The sequence below is a fragment of the Talpa occidentalis genome, unplaced genomic scaffold (assembly GCF_014898055.3).
Source record: "Talpa occidentalis isolate TD23 unplaced genomic scaffold, MPIMG_talOcc4v2.1 talOcc4.9, whole genome shotgun sequence".
In the NCBI taxonomy this organism is placed as follows: domain Eukaryota; kingdom Metazoa; phylum Chordata; class Mammalia; order Eulipotyphla; family Talpidae; genus Talpa; species Talpa occidentalis.
This window is the reverse complement of record NW_023605305.1, coordinates 15,114,197-15,136,547: the sequence shown is the minus strand read 5'-3', so window position 1 is coordinate 15,136,547 and position 22,351 is coordinate 15,114,197. Positions and strand designations below refer to the sequence as shown.

General features: G+C 44.5%; 1 long non-coding RNA gene across 1 annotated transcript; it reads left to right on the top strand.

Annotated features, from left to right (window-relative positions):
* The first annotated feature begins 17,917 nt into the window (after positions 1–17,917).
* Positions 17,918–19,794, top strand: LOC129145124 (uncharacterized). Its single transcript, XR_008550215.1, has 3 exons — positions 17,918–17,985; positions 18,450–18,533; positions 19,724–19,794. It is a non-coding gene; the product is annotated as an uncharacterized LOC129145124 (long non-coding RNA).
* Positions 19,795–22,351: the final 2,557 nt, after the last annotated feature.

The window sequence follows — 22,351 nt, the reverse complement described above, 5'->3', positions numbered from 1 at the left end:
AGAGAATTCACCAGAGCCAGAGCGGGGAGCAGAGCAGGCAGAAGGACCAAAGTACACTGCTGAGGGGAGCAGCGGGCGGCAGGAGAGGTCTGCGCGCCATGTGGGACCCTCCTGCGGTGGCTGGGGAGCAGCCGGGGATCGAACCGGCACTGCAAAGGCTGCGGGCAGCTTCGCAACCGAGCACTCAACTGCTGCGCCACCGCGAAGGCCTAACTTTATTTATTTTTAAAGATTTATTTATTTATGCATGGAAGAGCTGGGATACAGGCCAGAGATGTGGGGGGTGAGAGGATTCACCAGAGGGGAACAGAACAGGCAGGTTGACCTAAATACACTGCTGAGGGGAGCAGCGGGCGAGACAGGAGAGGTCTGCTATGCCATGTGGGTCACCTCCCTGGCTGGGGATCAAATTCCTTCTGCAGTGGCTGCTGACAGCTTCATAATGCGGAGACTTAACCCCTTGTGCCACCAAGGAGGCCCTCAGGGTGTCTTTCTTACCTCTTTTTTACAAACTAAAAAACTGCCCAAACCATAATCTCCATTTCCTTTAATTCTGTTCTGTGATTCTGCATAAGCCTATTATTATCATTTGATTCACTATGTTTACTTATGTGTTCATTGTTTAAAATGTAAGTCCTGGACCCTCCCTGGGTTAAGTCTCAGCACTATGAAGCTATCAGCAGCCAGTGCAGCAGGAGTTAGAGCCGAGGCCAGGGAGCTACCCACATGGTGCAGCAGACCTCTCCTGTCTGGCCCGCTGCTCCCCTCAGCAGTGTATTTCAGTACATCTGTCTGTCTTGCTCCTCACTCTGTCTCTGGTGAATCTTCTCACCCCCCACACCTCTGGCCTACACCCCAGTTCTTGTATGCAGAAATAAATAAAAAACAAATGGTTAAAAACAAATAAATAAAATAAACAAAAATCTTATGATAAAGGAATAATTTAAAAAAAATATAAGTTCCCTGAGGACAGGAACTTTATTTTTATGTTCTTAGAACACTGTTTTCAGCTCCTAGAACACTGCCTGGCATGTAGTAGGTGCTTAATGAATAGAAAACAGGTGACTGAAGAACAGAGCCTATTTGTTCAATGACTGAATGAACAGAAAGATAAAGTCATTCTGAGGATGGGAAAGCGTTTTGTAACTAGGAAGTGGTGGAGAGGTTTTTTTTTTTTTTTTTTCCAGTTGGTTCTTTGGTTTCTACACCTTAAGAACCACTTCTGAACATCTTAACTAAATTGAGTAGATCTAAATGATCTGGGTTTACGCAGTGCTGACTTTAGTAGGCCACCAACTACATAACTGGGTATTGCCAAAGAACCCAGTCTTTCCATACTTGCCTTCTCCAGTTCATTGTCAAAGCCAGTGAGGACCCCTTCTCTTTTCTAAGGAATCCTTGCATGGCTCTGAAATGAAATCCTTATCATTTTTTATTCGGGGCAATGAAAGTGATGGTGGGTGCCCGATCTGTGGTTGGGATTCTATACAGGGAAAATCATTCCATTAAATCAAGCAGTATTGAATTCTTAATTGACACAAATGAGACAGACAGACAGCTGGGGGAGTGGGGGGGAGACAGGGAGCAGGTGCTCTGCATAATGGAGAAAGAAGAGGGGCAGAATGTAAATTCAAACTGACGGTGGAGAAGAGCCCTCGTAAGTCTAGGTCTGTACCACAGAACGGGTGAGCTTTGCCACCGCTTACATACAGTGGGAAGGATCCAGCGCTGCCTTTGCCAAAGATAAGGCAACAGGTTCCAAAAGCTTGTGCCATTTTGGCTGCCCTTATGGCCAAGTCTGCCTCTTTCCAAGTACTGTCATTTGTGAGAATCATTTTGTGAGGTCCAGGTTTTTCAAGATAACCTTATCAGATAAGCTTTGAATAAAAGAAGGCACTTCTAAAATTCCATTTCTCAAACAAAAGGATTCTTAACACAAAAGTGAGGAAGGTGAAGGAAAGTATATTTCCAGATCTCCAAATGCCAGATACAGGGGCCATGCCTATGGAGAAGGCATGTCCTTGACAACTCAGGAATTTCCTCTGAGAATGTTGGGACATTTTTCCTCGCTGCCCCCTCCTGATCTGAGCTTCGACTCCCCAGCTCAGACAATTCTTCTCTGTATCCATGGGAATTGCTCCCATAATTAGCAGTGTCTCCTGCCTGGAACACAGACGAGTAAATGTTCAAACCTGGCAGCTGATCCTGGGAAGGAGAGCTGATTAAATCTTTCCTGTTGAGAAGCACCTCTTTGATTTGAATGTGACACCTACATACTCCACCTCAGGTCTGTCTGAGAGAAGCGGTCTCACCCATGCCTTCACAGGAAGCCCTAAGATTTAAGGCCATGTTGAATCTTAAGTCCACTGGGGTCCTGAGTCCAATGACTTAGAAGCACGGGCTTCGCCCCTTGTCTCCTGCCCTCTTCTCCAGTAAACACTGCCCTGCACTTGGTGTGGCAAAAGCTCCTGGGGCACAGGTATCATCAATGCCAGAGACCTTGAGAAATAAAGGCATTCAAACAGCACTAAGTACACATATGTATTAACTACCCTTGGAGCAGTTAAAGAGCAGCAAACCTTTTCTTTAGAAACTGCGATAAGACAAGCTGGAACCATCAATCCCCAAAGTGAAAATATTTGGTGATATTCCATTCCAGGAAAGCTTTCTATGGGAGGAGGTGTATTCTTATCTGGATATTCCTGGGATTAGGTACTACCATTCAAACACATTTGGGAGAGACAATATCCGTTTTCCCTCTGACATCAAGGCAGTCTTTTTAAGTTGATCCAGATTTATTTTGGTTAGCGAAACAGAAAAATCAGGTTGGAGAATTATGTCTAACAAAAATAAAGCCATTGTAAGCCTAAAGTTTCTCATTGAAAGCCTGTCTGGGGCCTTCCTGATGGTGCAAGAGGTTAAGTCGCAGCACTGTGAAGCTACCCACAGCCACTGCAGCATAAGTTCGATCCCCGGCCAGGGAGGAGCCTCACATGGCATGACAGACCTCTCCTGGCTCGCCTGCTGCTACCCTCAGCAGTGTATTTCAGTCAATCCACTTGTTCTGCTCCCCACTCTGTCTCTGTCTCTCTCACCCCCCGCACTTCTGGCCGGTACCCCAGTTCTTGTATGCATAAATAAATAAATCTTTAAAAAAAAAAAATCTGCCTGGGCCTCCCCGGTGGCTCAGCGGTTGAGCGCTGGGTTGCGAAGCTGCCCGCAGTCTCTGCAGTGCCGGTTCGATCCCCGGCTGCTCCCGGGCCACCAGAGGAGGATCCCACATGGCGCGCGGACCTCTCCTGCCGCCCGCTGCCCAGTGCATGTATAAACAAAACAAATAAATAAATAAAAAATGCCTCTATTTAAAAAAAAAAAAAATCTGCCTGTAAGGCAGTTTCCTCTCTTTGGGCACCTCACGATACTTGCAGGCAGGCAGGTTGCCTGTGAACAAAGCAAATTTGCTTTACACACAAGTAACAGCCCTAAATCTACACCCTCAGCATGAAAGTTTCCTTTAGCCATGTTTTCTACATGGCTCTGGTTAAGGGCCATTCACTTACCTCCAACCTTTCTCTTGGGAAACAAAGGCACCTTTGGGCTGAAGTGACAAGAGAGAGTTACAATCAGATTTGTTATCGACATTGCAGCCTTCAATTTCAGTAAGAGGCTAAATCTGTCTATTCCAGCTACAGGAAGGCAGTCTTTATAACCCCTGGAGCACTTGGCCAATTATGCACCTGCAAATATACCATACAGGACATTTCAGACTTCTAAGCACTTTGAAAACCGATACTTAAACAGTCTCGAGGGATCCTATCACCCACCTCGGATAATAGCTGCTTTGGAATTTGTTGTTGGCACCAGAAAAAGAAAGAGTCCTCTGAAGTCATTCTAAAGCCATTTTTATTGTACGTTTTCAAACAAAGAACCCCACCAAAAGAACTTGTTACAAAATCAGGGTAGAAAGTCAAACTCATCTCATCCAAGAGTCAATTACCCTGGCAATTTTGTGAAGGGATGGGAATAGGGGTGGGGGGCTGGGGTGGGGGAGGGCTTTGGGGAGCGGTGGGATTGGCTTTTAAAATCCCCTGGGTGAGGAGGGTGTTCTCACTGACTCTGACTGCTAACAATACAACAGAAGGGCCTCTGTGACTTTCTGGCTATAAACTTTATGATTATTAACTGGGGAAATCTAGAATATGTGGCATTTTCACAATTGGCTTTCAATCTCCATTTGCTTCTTTCTGAAAAATTTGTTTTTGCACTATGTTAACCTAAGATTCAATTTACGTTGGTTACCTTGCCGAAAAGCCACCTTCTTGCATATCTTACTTCCAATAAAGAGGCAGATGCCCTACATGCTGTTTATCACACTAAGGAAATACATGTGGGAAAAGAAGCAATTTTCTTCTCATTGCAATTAAATTAAGTCATGACCACCTGTTGTGGGATTATCCTGCCATCTGCTGTTCAAAGGAGGAACTACATCAGAATAACCTGACGGAAGTGGTGAAATGTTGGAAAGCGGAACTCAGGCTAGTCCCCTAGTTGAAGAAGGGTTTTGGTACAGTTAAAATCTTCATTCTTTTAAGGGTCTCTCTCTCTCTCTCTTTATTAAAGTGAGGTAGAGCAAATGTGATTAAAGACCAAGAGTGCTGCTCGAGTATCCAAGTAATGTGGGTACAATATTTTTTGAAAAAAATTGGCAATATTTCATCAAAAGTCAGGGAATGTTCTTTGCCTTGACCTAGTCATTCTACTCCTGGAAACTTGATTAATGAATGCATTAAAATTTTAGAAAAAGCGGGCCTCCATAGTGGCTGAGGGGTTAAAGACACAGCACTATCAAGCTATCACCAGCCACTGTGGCATGAGTTCAATCCCTGGCCAGGGAGCTGACCCACATGGCAAAACAGACCTCTCCTGTCTTGCCCTATGCTCCCCTCAGCAGTGTATTTCAGTGGATCTGCCTGTTCTGTTCCCCACTGTCTCTGGTGAATCTTCTCACCCCCCCCCATACCTCTGGCTTACACCCCAGTTCTTGTATGCATAATAAATGTTTTAAAAAAATTTTAGAAAAAACTACATGTGCGAAAATGTTCTTCGTAATAATCATCTTCTGTTAAAAAATTTGAAAGAAGCAACTCAAATGTCCACCAATTAGTAAATGGTCAAAACCAACTACTTAGTAGAATATTCTCAAACTATTAAAAAATAATCATATTAAAATTTTGTGACTACAAGATGAAATGTTTACATTATAATGCTACCTGAAAATTAAATAAATTGAAAGAGCAGATTAAAATCTAAGCATAGGCCCTCCCTGGTGGCAAGGCACTTGAGTGCAGCTCTGTGAAGCTGTCCGTAGCCTCTGCAGTTTCGGTTCAATCCCCACTGGCTGTAGAGCAACCCACATGGTGAGAGAGACCTCTCCTGACTCTCCCACTGCTCCCCTCAGCAGTGTATTTCGGCCAGTCTGCCTGTTCTGTTCCCCACTCTGTCTCTGGTGAATCCTCTCACCCCACCCCCTGCACCTCTGGCCTGTATCCCAGTTCTTGTATGCATAAATAAATAAATCTTTAAAAAAAAACCCTAAGCATAGAAAACAAACAAAAGCCCTACAAAATATTACTAGTAGTTCCTTTGTGAGGCTATGAAACGTTTTTTCCTAGTTTGTTTTTTTTTTAAGATTTATTTATTTATACAAGAGCTGGAGTATAGGCCAGAGGTGTGGGAGGGTGAGAGGATTCACCAGAGACAGAGCGGGGAGCAGAACAGGCAGACTGATTGAAAACACTGCTGAGGGGAGCAGCAGGCGAGACAGGAAAGGTCTGCCGTGCCATGTGGGACCCTCACCGGCAGGCCGGAATTGAACCCATGCTGCAGAGGCTGTGGCCAGCTTCACTGTGCTGTGCTCAACCGCCTGAGCCAATGGGGAGGCCCTTTTCCTACTTTTTTAGTCCCGTTTCAAATCGTCTCTACAAGCATATGTTAACTGTGTAATGGAGGAAAAACATATTTCCCTTAAAAGATGCCTGGATTCTAATTCCCTATATGTCAAAACAAACAAACAAAAAGACAAGAAAAACCCCCACCAAAACAAAAACAAAAACACATCAAAAAAACAAATCACTTCAGCTCTCTGGGGTTTAAGCCTTTCATCCATCAGTTGCTCCCCTCTGCCACCCAGGGTTGGTGAGGAGCAAGTCAATAATGGCTGTGAAAATGCTTTGAAAACTTATTACATATGACTTATTTATCATTTCTTTTGCCCATGGGTCTCCCCAGTCTTAGTCCCATCTCTGGTTTCTTGCCTGAATCAATGGAAAATATAAAAACTTTTATTTCTCCTCTCTTTTGGCAAAATGCTAATTTATAATTTTGGTAGAAGATTCTACTTCTATTCGGTAATCCAAGTGTTATGGGTGCCTCCTTTGAGCTTTTTTTTTTTTTAAAGATATGTTTTATTTATTTATGCATACAAGAGCCGTGGTACAGGCCAAGGGAGGGGTGGTGGTGAGAGGACTCACCAGAGACAGAGAGGGGAGCAGAACAGACGGATCTACTGAAATACACTGCTGAGGGGAGCAGCAGCGAGACAGGAGAGGTCTGCTGTGCCATACCAGTCCGCTCCCTGGCTAGGGATTGAACTCGTGCTGCGACATAACCCCTTGTACCACTAAGGAGGCCCTCCTTTGAGCTTTTGATTGGCCACTCTAATTCTCTCCCGACTGGACTCTCCCTAGGGCATTGACTCCACTCCTGCCAGCCGCAGCATCACTGGTGCCCGTGATGGTTCTCACATGCTGGCTGGCCTGGCCGTTCTCCCGCCCAGACCCTTTCGATGACTCCAACTGTTTGATGGGAGTCTGGGCACCTGGTCTTGCCACCAAGGTCTCTGTGCTGACCTTTCAGGCCCCCTGGGGTCAGGCTGTTGCACACCTCTGTAATTTTGCTCCTGTGTTTCCTCTGCCGGCACTGCCTTTTCTGACAGTCTGCTGGCAAAGCCCGCCCCATCTTTTGACACTCAGTTTAGGTGTCAGGTGCTCTTGAAACCTTCCCTGACCCCCTGCTCCTTGATAAGACTGGACAATCTCTTCCGTGTCACTGCTGCCCGCCACCCCCGCCCCCACTTTAACAATATCGCATTTATCACTCAGGACAGTAATTTTCTATTTCCTTATCTGACTCCTGCACTAGATTAAAAGTCCCTTAACAGTTTAGAATTTGCCTTAAGGTGTGTCTCCCATCACCTAGTACCGTGCCCAGTGTATCAGTCTAGAAACGCGGTAAATGCTTGTTGAACAAAGAAAAGAATTTATCGGACATTTTAACTTCCAGAAGGCTTTTGTTCTATTGTTCCATAGGATCCTGGTAAAGTGTGGACTCAGCTTTTCTAAGAGGGAAAAAACCTAAACCCTGTAGCAGATACTATTTTTGCCTGGCCCAGATTCTCTCAGATCTACCAGTTCCTTCTGCCTTTCCTTGGTGACTGTTTGTTTCCAATAACCAGGACCTGAGGCTCTCTGAGGAGGATGGTCCTCAGGCTACCAGAGTGGCTTTGATCCTTCCCACTTTTCTAGTCTCCAGCAAATGCCTAATTGGATGTGGGAGTTTGAGCGCCTCATTTACTTGTCTACTATTATGGTAAAATTTGCTCTCCTGCGTTCCCTTTGAGATTGAGATACTCTCTCTGGGACTGCCTGAAATCTCAGTTTTTTGGTTTTTTTTTTAAATTTTTTTTATAATGCTAGCTTTAAAAAAATTTTATTTATTTATACAAGCACTGGGTACAGTCAGAAGCGCAGGAGGGTGAGAGAATCCACCAGAGACAGAGCAGGGAACAGAAAAGGCAGACTGACGAAACACACTGCTGAGGGGAGCAGCGGGCACGGCAGGAGAGGTCTGTCACGCCATGTGGGACCCTTGCCGGTGGCCGGGGATCGAACCGGTGCTGCAGATGCTGCAGGCAGCCTCGCAGCCCAGTGCTCAACCGCTGCGCCACCAGGGGAGGCCCAAGATTTTTTTTTTAAGATTTATTTATTCATTTACACAAGAACCAGGGTACAAGCCAGATGTGCAGGAGGGTGAGAGGATTCACCAGAGCCAGAGTGGGGAACAGAACAGGCAGACTGACGATATACACTGCTGAGGGGAGCAGCGGGCGTGACAGGAGAGGTCTGATGCACCATGTGGATCAGCTCCCTGACTGGGATCGAACTCATGCAGTAGTGGCTAGTGATAGCTTGATAGCACCATGATTTTAATTCCTGTACCACCAGGGAGGCCCATCTCTTCTAATTCTAAATCCAGTGTTTTTCTCTTTGTAAAGATTGCATGATAGGCTGGCTAAGGTAAAGTCATTTGGTGGGAGCTATCGTTTTTTGGTGTTTATCTACATATTTGGTTGGCTCATTTCCAAGTTTATGCAACTTTTAGTAATGTCAGATGAAGTGGCAAAAATGTAAGAAACAAAAAGAAACCTTCACCAAAGTAGATTCTTTTCTTTTTCTTCCACTTTAGGATTCCTCTAGATTAATCACAAATCACTCTAAAAAGTGTGATGTCTGGCAAGTTTCCTAAAGAATCTAGGCTTCAATTTTCTTATCTTTAAAGTGGGGGAAATAAGACAAAACTACCCTATAGATAGATTAATGAAAAACACTTAGAATAATGCCTGACACAAAGTGTGCACTCAAAAAAATGTTGGCTGTGGGGCCTCCCTAGTGGCACAGGGGTTAAAGTCTCAGCACTATGAAGCTATCCGCAGCCACTGCAGCAGGAGTTTGATCCCCGGACAGGGAGGTGACCCACATGGCACAGCAGACCTCTCCTGTCTTGCCTGCTGCTTCCCTCAGAAGTATATTTCAGTAGATTCTCCTGTTTTGCTCCCCACTCTCTCTCTGGTAAAACCTCTCACATACACCCCCAACTCTGGCCTAACCCCGGCTCTTGTATGCATTAATAAATAAAATAAATCTTTAAAAAATGTCAGCTGTTATTATTACTACTACAGCTGTCATTTATGAACAGGTTATTCTCCAAAAGGCTGTTCGTAAATCCTTTTGTTTCTATTATCACTACAGTATAGTGCTCAGCCACAGAGACTCAGGATGAAGGAAACATTAGAAATGAATCACTCACATAAGCCTTGTGTGTGACAAACTAAAAGGAGCTGGTTGCTCAGATATCAATATTGTTATTTCCAAGTGGATGGATGAAAAATATTATTACGCTCACGAACTACCAGTAAATTCCCATCCCCCCTTGTGGTGACTCCTGGAATTACCATGACCACTTAAATCATAGACAGGATAGCACCAAGCACACAAGACTTCTGAGAGCTCATATTTCATTCCAAGCTTCCCAAGCTGGAATCCCAAACCCCTGCAATGTCAAAGAAGATGCTAATGAGTATTTTCAAAATTTCAAAAAGTCTAGCTAAAACCATTCAATACCTTTCATAATACTTTCACATGCATTAATTCTTTCTTTTAATCCTCATAATAATCGTTTGATGCAGGCACCACAATTATCATTCCCATTTTACAGATGGAGAAATTGATTCATAAAGACATTGAATAACTTGCCCAGGAGAGCAAACAGCACAGATGGATTTGAACGCAGACTACCAGCTTCAGGGTCTGTCCTCAGCTACCCTGCCACATGGTTTCAGTACTACTACCGCTGTTGCCCCAGTGCCTGCTGTGGGTCGGATCCAAGCTAAGCTCCCACCATACACTGTCACAACCAAGCTGCATTTTGCAGATGGCAAAGATCAGAGTCCAAGGGGCAGGAGGAAGTTTTGGGGGTAAGGGTTGGAGAGTACATCTTTTTTTTTAAAGATTTATTTTATTTATTTATGCATGCAAGAGCTGGGGTACAGGCCAGAGGTGCAGGGCGGTGAGAGGATTCACCAGAGACAGAGGGGAACAGAACAGGCGGATCTACTGAAATACACTGCTGAGGGGAGCAGCAGGTGAGACAGGAGAGGTCTGCTGTGCCACATGGGTTAGACTTGTGCTGCGGTGGCTGGTGATAGCTTGATAGCGCTGTCTTTAACCCCTGCACCACCAGGGAGGCCCAGGACACCACTTTTAAAAATGAAGAGTGAACTAGGTGGATTAAACAGTCATATCAATTAGTCACTTTTTTCTCTTAGCTAATTATAAAATATTAATGATGGTGATGAAAAAAATAAAGTGGTGATTATGTGTCAAACACTCCAAAAAAAAAAAAAAAAGAGTGAAGGGCCTCCCTGGTGGCGCAAGGGGTTAAGCACCGTACTATGAAGAAATCCGCAGCCTCTGCAGCACGAGTTTGATCCCTGGCCTGCCAGGGGGCAACCCACATGGCACAGCAGCCCTCTCCTGACTCACTCGCTGCTTCCCTCAGTAGTGTGCTTCGGTCAATCTGCCTGTTCTGTTCCCCACTCTGTCTCTGGTGAATCCTCTTGCCCCCCCCACCCGCATCTCTGGACTGTACCCCAGTTTTTGTACGCATAAATAAATCTTTAAAAAAAAATGAAGAGTGAAGCCACAGACTGGAAGAAATTATTTATAATAGGTATTTCTCTTTTTTAAAGAAATATTTATTTATTTAGCAGCAGGTGAGACAGGAGTGGTCTGCTGCACCATGTGGGTTAGACTTGTGCTGCACTGGCTGGTGATAGTTTGATAGCTCTGTCTTTAACCCCTGCACCACCAGGGAGACCCAGGACACCAATTTTAAAAATGAAGAGTGAAGCCACAGACTGGAAGAAATTATTTATAATAGGTATTTCTTTTTTTTTTAAGAAATATTTATTTATGCACACAAGAACTGGGGTACAGGCCAGAAGTGTGTGTGGGGGTGAGAAAATCACCAGAGACAGAGTGGGGAGCAGAACAGGTGGATTGACTGAAATACACTGCTGAGGGGAGCAGTGGGCGATATAGGAGAGGTCTGCTACGCCATGTGGGTTAGCTCTCTGGGCAGGTATTGAACTTGTGCTCAGAAGCTGTGGACAGCTTCACAGTGCTGTGCTTAACTCCTTGTGCCACCAGGGAGGCCCTATAATAGGTATTTCTGACAAAGTAACTGTGTCCAGAAGATGTAAAGAATTCACCTAATCAGGGGCCTCCCTGGTGGCACCAAGAGTTAATACACAACCTATGAAGCAATCTGGAGCCACTGAAGCACAAGTTTGAGTCCCAGCCAGCCAGGGAACAACCCACATGGTGCAGCAGACCTCTCCTGTCCCACCTGCTGCTCCCCTCAGCAGTGTACTTTGGTCAACCTGCCTGTTCTTGTCCCCACTCTGTCTCTGGTGAATCCTCTCACCCCCCCACATCTCTAGCCTGTACCCCAGCTCTTGTATGCATAAATAAATAAATCTTTTTTAAAAAAAGAATTCACCTAATCAGTAAAAAATTATGCAAAGAAAAAGAAATGATTTGTACAGATGATTTGTACAAAAAATGATTTGTACAAATTCCTTCTCAAAGATAGAAGAATATGGAGAGATGTTTGACATCAATTAGATACAAGGTGTGCAACCACCCCAGGCCGGGTAGGTTCACCATCAGTTCTAGCAGTTTGAAAGAGAATGTTGGAGCCTTTGGAAACATCTTCACAGGTGTCAATAGTAAGCAGGGGAAGCCAGCCAGCAGAGAGAGAGCAGCTTGAGCTCCCCTCCCCCAGGTGACACCACCTTTTTATCCCCTCCCTCCTAATCGCAGGTGTGCACACTTGCACATGTGCACACACCATGCTGTAGGTGGCTACAATGAGGCACATGTGTTCCACACCCACTCACTTTCTGCATGAACTCAAGGCCACAGGTGATAGCCAGAGGCTAGTGGCGTAAAAAACCTGATTAATTCATTTTCCCTACATCAGGGAAATGCAAATTTAAACCACATTGAAATATCTATAGACATTCACTGGAATAACTATAATTTACCAGACTGATAATACTGATGAGGTAATGAGCAACTAGAACCCCACATGCTGCCATTTTGAAGGAGTTTGATAATTTCTTATACAGTTAAACATGCACTCAACTTATGACCCAGCAATTACACGCCTAGATATTCACTCAAGATAAATAACCACAAAACACATAACTACAAAAGTCCTGGATATAAATGTTTGTAGCAGCTCTATTCATAATAGTTCCAAACTGGAAATGACCCAAATGTCCAACAGGTAAATGAATAAATGAATTGTGCTATCATAGGATGGAATACTGCTCGGCTATAAAAAGGAGTAACTACTGATAGTATATGCGGGGAATCTCAAAGATATGCTAATGAAGGAAGCTAGACCAAAAAGAGGACACGCTGTATGATTCCATTTACATGAAATTGTAGAACACGCAAAGTTCCCATAACAGAAAGCATATTTGTGATTTTCTTCAGTTAGAGAGGTCACCAACAAAGGGAGATGAGAGAATAGGTGTGGGGGGCTAATGTAAATGTTCAATGTGTTGCTTGGGATATTTTTGCATGGGTGTATGTCAAAATTCATCCAACTGTATATTTTAAATGAGTGCATTTTATAGCACGAAAATTATAATAGTACCCTTGATTTTGAATGAAAAAGGAAGACAACAGTGAGCAAGAGTAGAAGTTAGGGGAAGAGGAAAGAGAGGGAGGGAGAGATGCTGCGGGCTCAGAAAGGGGCAATAATTAACCTGAGGCCACACAGCTGTGAACTGTGAGCTGCGATCCCAATCTAGGTCTGACTTCAAATCTCCGTGTCTTCCCATTGTGTCCATTGGCAGATGTGGTTTGACTATAGACACAGGATGAGTGAAGGAAAAATAACAAAAAGGGGGCCTTGGTGGTTTTTAAACCAACAGAGCCATTAGTTGGGTCTTAATCCCTCATTTTACAGATGGGAACCCTGACATTCAGAGAGGGAAATGACTTGCCCAAGGTCACACAGCTTGCAAAAAACACCACCATTCACCTTCCATGTTCTGCTGATTTCTCTGTGAGACAGCTTTTCTCCCACCACACTCCTTCATTTCTCTCTGTCTCATAGTTAAGAGAAGTACCTCATTAAATGAGTTAAAGCATTTAAAACCCTTAGTAAAGTGCCCAGGGTGTGGTAAATGGGAAGAAGAACAGAGATTGCTTTTTAACAAACATGAAACCAAAGTTAGAATTCTTCCCTCCAAAACATTAGATGCTGGGTGGGAGCCCAGGAAATGTTTGTTGACTGACAAGCAGATGCCAACATCACTGCAATGTATGGTGTAATACATACATTTCATCTTTCTAAAATATGTTGCTTCTGAGGCAGTCAAAACAATCACCTGTCCCTCATCAGAATCGCCCCTTTTCTTCAATTCTTAGGACACACACTTGGGGCAAGAAATGTGAAAACACATACGTGCACATACTTTTTTAATGTATGAGTTTGTGGCTTTTTTATTCCTCTAAATCCACAGCTTCGGGCCTCCCCGGTGGCGCAGCGGTTGAGCGCTGGGTTGCGAACCTGCCCGCGGCCTCTGCGGCCCCTGTTCGATCCCCGGCTGCTCCCCGGCCACCAGAGGAGGGTCCCACATGGTGAGCAGACCTCTCCTGCTGCCCGCTGCTCCCCTCAGCAGTGTACTTCGGTCCTTCTGCCTGCTCTGCTCCCCGCTCTGGCTCTGGTGAATTCTCTCACCCTCCCGCGCTTCTGACTGTACCCAGTGCATGTATAAACAAAACAAACAAACAAATAAATAAATAAACATGCCTCTGTAAAATAAAAAAAAAAAAAGAAATGAGGAATTTAAAAAATAACTTTAAAAAAAAATTAAAAAAATAAATCCACAGCTTCATTTTAGAACATTTTTCAAGAATAAAAAAAGGCACAAAGAAGAAATCATTGTTAGTATTTTGTTGTCTGTCATTTTTTTCTATACATACAGCACGTGAAAAATAAATTGACCTCATACTACACATATACTTGCTTTTTTTGATATATGATAGCATTAATAATTTTCCATAACAAGATTTTATTCATCTTCATAATATATCACATTATTACCATAATGAACCTGTCACTTCATTGGTATTTAATTAAGTTTGGCCGATTTCTCATCAGTAAAATAACACTGTGGCATACACCAGCACATAATTTTTTATAATCATTCCTAATTCTCTCCTTAACATAAATTCGGGGTCTACTGGAACCTATATGTACTGGCTCAAGAGAACCAATTGTGCTGTCTCTTCCCAACTACACATTCATGTTGAATTGAAATTGGCTGTCGTGGGAACATTTACATGGCAGAATCAGCAAAGGCTACGAATCAGCACTTCCTCTTCCTGCCCCTGCCAGTTGTTAAACATTTTCCAGCGTGCCGCTGTATAAGCTCCTCAAAGTGGTCTTTAAGAAGCAAAGAGTAAGTGCATTTTACACACATTTTAAAGATTTTGTTATTGCCACATTGCTCTCCAGAAAGTTGAGTCCCTTCTAACAACTTAAGAGAATGAGGCCTGGCAGAGTTGGCATTTTAATCAGCTTGGAATGGAGGGGCTAAGATAAACCTTGCAGGTTTTAAGAGCAGAAATCAATGAAATAGACAATAGAAAATACAAAAAATAGAGCAAGCCAAAGCTACTTCTTTGAGAATATTAATAGAATTGATAAACCTCTAGCCACACAAATCAGGAAAAAAAGAGAGAAGATACTAACTGTACAACCGAGGCATATGCAGTGTTGGTTTAACATCTGAAGTTAACCAATGTAATTCACCACATTAACAGACTAAAAAACAAAACACCACCTCAATAATCACCAAAAAATTTGACAAAATCCAACATCCATTCATGATGAAAACTCTCAGCAAACTGGGAAGAGAAGGAACTTCAGTTTGATAAAGGACTTTTGGAAAAACCCACAGATAATATCATACTTAGTGGTGAAAGACTGAATGCTTTTCCCCTAAGACTGAGAACAAAGCAAGGTGTTTGTTTTTTTAATTTAATAGTGTACCAAAGATTCTAGTAAATGCAGTAAGCAACGAAAGTAAACAAAGGACATTCAGATGAGAAAGAAATAGGTAAAACTATCAATTAGCAACACGATTGAAAATTGGAATTTAAGAAACCATGTCATTGACAAAGTTATTTCAAAGTTTCAAATACTTACCGGTAAATTCCCCAAAGGAGATGCAGGGACCGAACACGGCAGTCTAAGCAAAACGTAGCTGAGAGAAATGGAAGGAAACCCATGTAGATGAAAACAGGCTGAATTTGTGAGCCGGAAGACTCAATAGTAAGGTGTTTCTTCTCAAATTAACCTACAAATACAGTGCAATCCCAAGAAAAATTTTGTAGGGCTTTAAAATTCCTAGACTATCATCTGGTCTTAAAATTACAGAGGCAGCAAAACAGAGATGCGAAAAGTGGGGAATTCCTGAATTTAATCCTAACACTGTCCCTTACCAGCTGTGTGCCCTTGAGCAGGTTATTTAACCTCTTACTGTTTTGGTTTCTTCACCTTCTAAGTGGATATGATGATTTTCCTCTGTGCAGTCACTCTGATTAAGTTAATTAATTTGTTTTTTTAAAGATTTATTTAATTATGCATACCAGAACTGGGGTATGTATAGGCCAGAGGTATGGGGGGGAAGGCGGGTTTGGTAAGAGGATTCACCAGCGACAGAGTGTGGAACAGAACAGGCAGACTGACTGAAATACACTGCTGAGGGGAGCAGCAGGCGAGTCAGGAGAGGTCTGCTGCTCCATGTGGGTAGCTCCTTGGCCGGGGATTGGACTTGTCCTGCAGTGGCTGCTGATAACTTCATAGGTTGCATCTTAACCCCTTGTGCTACCAGCGAGGTCCTGATTAAGTTAATTTAGCACAGTGCTTGTGCTAAGGCTCAGTAGTTGTTAGTATAATTTTCATTAAAATTATGGATTTCCCTCAGAAGGAAAATTTTATAACTATTAGAGAGGTAAAGCACTTGTTAGATTGGGTGGTGGGGAGAAAAAGGAAACAAAAATTAAATTTTGAGAAATACATGAGACTATGTCAATATCAGAAACTTCTCTTCAAATGAGATGGTAAGTCACAGAGTGGGAGAAAATATTCACAATATATTTGACAGAGGTTTTGCATCCAGAATAGACAAAGAATCCTTTATCATCTGTAAGATAATTAACCTAATTTTAAAAATGGGACAAAAAGATTTGAATAGACAAAAGAATGTGTAGGAACAGCCAATGAGCGCATGAAAAGATACTCAGCATCATTAGAGAAATGCAAATTAAAACCACAAAGGAAAACCACTTTTTACCCACTAGAATGACTAAAGTTAGAAGGATTAATACCAAAGATTGGCAAGGCTGTGAAGCAGCTAGAACTTTCATGTGTTGCTAGTCAGAGTATAAGATATACTCTGGAAAAGAGTTTGGTAATTCTTTTTTTTTTTAAAAAAAGATTTATTTATTTATGCACACAAGACCTGGGATATAGACCAGAGATGCGGAGGGTGAGAAGATCCACCAGAAACAGAGTGGGGAGCAGAACAGGCAGATCTACTGAAATACACTGCTGAGGGGAGCAGCGGGCGAGACAGGAGAGGTCTGCTGTGCCATGTAGATCAGCTCCCCGGCTGGGGATCAAACCCATGCCACAGTGGCTGGTGATAGCTTGATAGTGCTGTATCTTTAACCCCTGTACCACCAGGGATGCCCAAGTTCAGTAATTCTTTAAATAGTTAAACATACATTCTGTGATACAGCAGTGCCACTCATGATATTAACCCAAGAGAAATAAAACCACATGTCCACACCAAACTCCTACATGAACATTCACATTAGTTGAAAACTAGGGGGAAAGCCCTCCCCTAGTGGTGCAGGTGGTTGAGCACCACGCTATGAAGATGTCCGCAGCCTCTGCAGCGCCGGTTGGATTCCGGCAGGTCCCACATGGCACGGCAGACCTCTCCTGTCTCTCCCGCTGCTCCCCTCAGCAGTGCCTTCAGTCAGTCTGCCTGTTCTGTTCCCTGCTCTGTCTCTGGTGAATCCTCTCACCCTCCCGACATCTGGCCTGTACCCCGGTTCTTGTATAAATAAATAAATAAATAAATCTTTGGAAAAAACAAACAAACTAGGGGGGAAATGCCCAGCCACAGATGAATGTATTAAACAAATGGTGGAATGGAATATTACTTACTCAGGAACAAAAGGGAATAAACTACTGATATGTGCAAAACTGGATAAATCTTCCCAGACATTATGTTGAATAAAGGAAATCTGACATAAATCATATATACAGTGTAGTTCCATTCATACAAGTTCTAGAAAAGGCAACACAAATTTATGCTAACAGAAAGCAGAATAGTGACTGCCTTTCATGTTTTGGGGATGGAGAAAGAGCTCAAGGGAAACCTCTGAGAGATAAAATCTGTCAGAGAGTGGCATGGGCATCGCAGGTGAACACATTTGTTGAAACTCATCCAACTGCACATGTGAAATCTACACATTTTATTGTATGTAAGCGACATCTCAGTGTAGTTGATGGAAATGTGAATGCGAATTCCCTCACGGTCTGCCAGCCTGTGCTAGGGTTTAGAAAGGGAGACCCCTCCCCGAGTCCATCCAGAACAGGGCTGGTCACAGCAGATAACCTGCCACTGGCAGGCAGTACATCAGCGTGGCCAGGAGGGGTACCCCTCACTCAAATCTGCTCCTTCATTGTGACTCCAGGGCCTTTCTTGAGCAATGCTGGCCTTGGCCAACAGAGGGAACTTGAGTGAACCACAGACCAGGGCGGGTCCCTCTATGGAGACGCAAGGTGGTCAGCTCTGTAACCAAAGACAAAGATGTAGGACTCTGTTCCCAGCAGTCAGCTTCCTTCAGAAGTGTGCGACCTTGGCTAAATCATGTACCCTCTCAAAAGCTCAGTGCTCAGAAGGGCAAGAAGATTCCATCTCCCTATCTTCATTGCCTGGAAGATGACGTCTGCTGGATGAACAGAACACAAATCTAGGACAGACAGGTTGTTCTTCATACTTGTTAGTTATCCGCTCCCCCAGGAGAAAAGATTTTGAATATTTTGGGGGATCACCACCTCCTTTGAGAATCTGATGAAAATCCTATACCCTTTCCTCCCAGAAAAATACACACATATACTCAATTTTACCTTTAATTTCCATGTTCCTGGGAAGCCATGGAGCCTGACTTCATTCACATCTCCTGGTTCTGGAAGATCGTGCTCAGTTCTGAAGTTTCTGTCCTTGCAACCCAACTGCTACTTGCTTTACACCTAATCTCTGCCAGAACCCTGAATCCCATTATTTCTTTCACCCCCTCCACAACCCTCTGAGCATGGTGTGCAGATGATGGAAATGAGGTTCAGAGAGACCAAGTGATTTATCCAAGACCACACCGTTAGTCATGGCTGGCTTTCTGGTGTCGATTTCATGCCTTCTGATTCCAGCTCTCCACATTCATCCCCTTCAGACACTCTCGGAAACCCATGCAAAGAGCCTGGTAACGAAAGCTCTGCAGGGATAGCAGGAGCGGCTTGGCCCACATTCAGCCCTGGTAAGATCCTGCCATGGGTGAGTGACTCCAGGCCCATCCCAGGTACAGGTCACATGCTCAGCTCAAACATGTGTCATCTGCCCCTTGATTTCTCAATTCTGCCCACAGCCTGGGGGGTGGGTGTGGAGCGGAAGAAAGGACGAGAAACAGAGGAAATTACTTATAAAAAGAAGTTTCAGATTGAGTCACAAACATGAGTTACAACTCAGAGAGGTTCTGGGGTAGGAGGAATGAGAAAGAAGGAGCCTATGAGAGGGTTTCCTTTTCTCCCCGTGGGGCAAAGATGCTCAGACGAGTAGGCCTCTCTCCAGGGTCTGGCCGCCGTGCCCTCTGATTAAAACAGGGAGAGAGCTAGAGAAGGATGAGAGAGAGAGAACTGAAAATTTGGAGGTTGCTCTGCAAAGAAGTGGGTAACAGCCAGCACATGTTAAGCACTTTTTTGGGGAAAGAGAAAAATACAAAAGAAAGTTTAATTATTCCATGCATATCTTTTGTATATGTGGGAGAGATCTAGAAAAACTGAGTAACTCACAAGATATGCTGTTAAGACCTTATCGTGTCAGGCTTGTGCAATGTGCTTCTGATGCAATTCCTTACTGCACCTACACCAAAGAGTAGACACTACATTAACTCCCGCTTTAAAGAGAGGGAAATTAGATAGGTGAAATGACTTGCCCAAGGTCATACAGGCAATTAGTCAAAGTTGGATTCTAACCTAGTACTGCTTATACTCCAAAGAAAATACTAAACAACAAAACCAGGCCAGTCTAACCCAGAGTCTGCATCGACCACACAGCTCTAGGCTGCTTCCTATGTCTTGGCCGCGGCTTGCTTTTCACCGGGCAGCTCTGCGGATACTTCACACAACTTTTCCTTTAGTCTTGCAGTAGCCCTGTTTGACAGTGGAGGAAACCTCAGAGCAATGAAGTGACTCGCCCAAGGTCAAACAGCAGGCCAGCATTGGGGCTGGGCTATGGTGACAGATCTGTCTGACCCCATGGCCAGCGCCCATTACGTGCTCAGAGGAGCTGGACAGGAGCAGGTTTTGGGGGAGGGGGGTGATAGCCCATGAGGCCTCCTGTTCAGGCTCTTTAATCCCACACCTGAGCCTGCCATGCAGAGCCCCTCCCTGGGGGTTGGTGCTCATTTAGATTTCCTGCCTCCTACTATTGAGTCATTTCTCCTTCCAGTCCCGAGGAGTTGGTGGGAACCCCCCAAGAAATGGAAGCTACTCAGAAGACCTCAATTCAAAGTGGAGGAACTTTCCAGCTGTGTAAGGGACAGTCTTGTGATGTGGTGGATTCTCCAGTGCTGGTGGTATTTGAGCTGAAACTGGATCGGTGGGAGAGTCCCGTCGTGGGTGGAAGTTTGGCCTACGAGCCCCTGACTGTGAGATGTGATGAGTCACCGTGGGGTGAAGTTTAGCCCAAGTGGCAGTGTGGCACAGTATGAGACCTGGGTTCACATTCTGACTCAGCCACCTCCTTGCTGGGGGACTGTGGGTAAGTTTCCTCTATCAGCCTCGGTTTCCTGGTCGTAAATAGACATTTAAGTTTTTTATTTTAATATTTTTTCCCACCCTCCCTAATACAGATGAAAATTTAATATGGGGGCCTCCCTGGTGGTGCAAGGGGTTAAGTCTCAGCACTATGAAACAATCCACAACCCCTGCAGCACGTTTGATCTCCAGCCAGGGAGCTACCCACATGGCGCAGCAGACCTCTCCTGTCTCGCCTGCTGCTCCCCTCAGCGGTGTATTTCAGTAGATCCACCTGTTCTGCTCCCCACTCTGTCTCTGGTAAATCCTTTCTCACACACATACCCCCACACCTCTGGCCTACATCCCAGCTCTTGTATGCATAAATAAATAAAATAAATCTTTAAAAGAAAAAAAAAAGAAATAGGAGGAAAAAAAAGAAATAGGAGATTGCTTTGAGTATTAGGTACGATGTATATGTCTGTTTGTCTGTCTCTGTCTGTCACTACACACACACACACAAACACACATCACTTCAAACACATGTATCATACTTAGTGTGAAGCAGGAACACAATAAATTGTGGCCATTCAATAATAGCCAAATTGCAAATTGGCAGGTTCTTTGGTGACCTTTTATTATAGGGTTGAGTGAGAGAATTAAATCCATGTGTTAACCAAAGTGCCAAATGTTTGGATATTTAACATATGTAGGAAGCCAGTCTTGTCTCTGAGGGCGCCTGTCTTGGAGATAATCATGGAAAGCACGATGCCTGAGTGGGGAAAATGCCAGAAATGCTCAGGGACTTTGGTGCCTGTGCCAACAACCCAAGTCTCTGACTCAAGGGGGACATGTGAGATCATTTAAACAGTCCCCAACCGGGAACAGGAATTCCTCTAAGACCTTGACAAGCCTCCTCAGTCCTCTCCGTGTGCAGCTCAGGGGCTGGGGAACTCCCTGCCTTCTGAGTCCAAGCATAACAAACTACCCAGATTCCCAGCCTGTTCCCTATTGTTTGGGAACTGGGAAATAGAACTTTTTAACAAGTACCAGTAATGACCAAACCCTAGTGTTACAGATCCCTCGAGGACCACATGGCTGGCTGGGGGGAGAGTGAACCAGACACATCTGTCGCCCACACACGCGTTCTCGGGGGCAGAGAGCTGGGACAGCAGGTGAGAGCGAGCTTCGGAATCACTCAGACTTTGAGCTCTGCTCTGCATTTACCTGTGTGCTTGGGCGAATTACTTAACCTCCAAGCCTCAATTTGCTCATGTGTGAAATGAAATTAGTCATATGTCTACGAGATCAACTGAAATAAGGCAAGGAAAACACTTGGCATCCAGCACATATGCCATGTTCTGCCATAGATGGGAGCCAAGACTTTTTTAAAAATATTTTTTATTTCTGCATACAAGAGCTGGGGTGTAGGTCAGAGGTGGGGGGTGTGTGAGAGGATTCACCAGAGACAGAGTAGGGAGCAGAACAGGCGGATCTACTGAAATACACTGCTGAGGGGAGCAGCAGGTGAAAAAGGAGAGGTCTGCTGTGCCATATGGGTAGCTCCCTGGCTGGGGATCGAACTCTTGCAGCAGTGGCTGCCAATAGCTTCATAGTGCTGTGACTTAACCCCTGTGCCACCAGGGAGGTCCAAGGAGCCAAGACTTCATGGGAAGGCTCACCCTACTGGGCGGGGTCTCGGGGAAGGATAGTTGTTACTTGAACATGAAAGGGAGGAGTGACTGGAATTTGGGGACATCTAGATTGACCATTTATTACCATGGGTTATTTCTATCAGTGGGTTTTGCTCAGGGAGTCAGCACCCAGAGGGGTTAAGTTCCTGGCTGAGATGCTGGTAGCGAGGAACTGAGTTTTGGGAGTCCATTGAATTCTTGGGGGGCTGCCTGACCTTGTGAAAATGATAGCGAGCTTATCGCACAAGCAGTGCTTTCCACCTGCTAATCATGTTCATGTGCTCAAGTGACTGAAATGGGCATAAAACAAGATCCCCATTTGGCAGGTGGGGAGCCTAAAGCTCAGGGTGCTGAAGGTGTTGGGGTTTAGAAACCACCTATGGACTCCCACCACGCCTGTTGCCATTTCCTGGTTCTTGAATCTTTCCTGTGGTGCCTGGGCAGGACATTAACTGCCCTGTGCCTCAGAGCACCAGCTTCCCTTCCCCTCCCGGAGGTCCCTCCAGGCTCCAGCAAGTCTGCAGGGAGTTTCTGTGCTCCCCCCAGCATGAGCAGGTCCGCTGTTGCTGCCTTCTCTCACTCACCCACTCAACACTAGCTGAGGACCAAGATGTTATGTGCCAGGCCTGGTGTTGTTCTTAGGATAC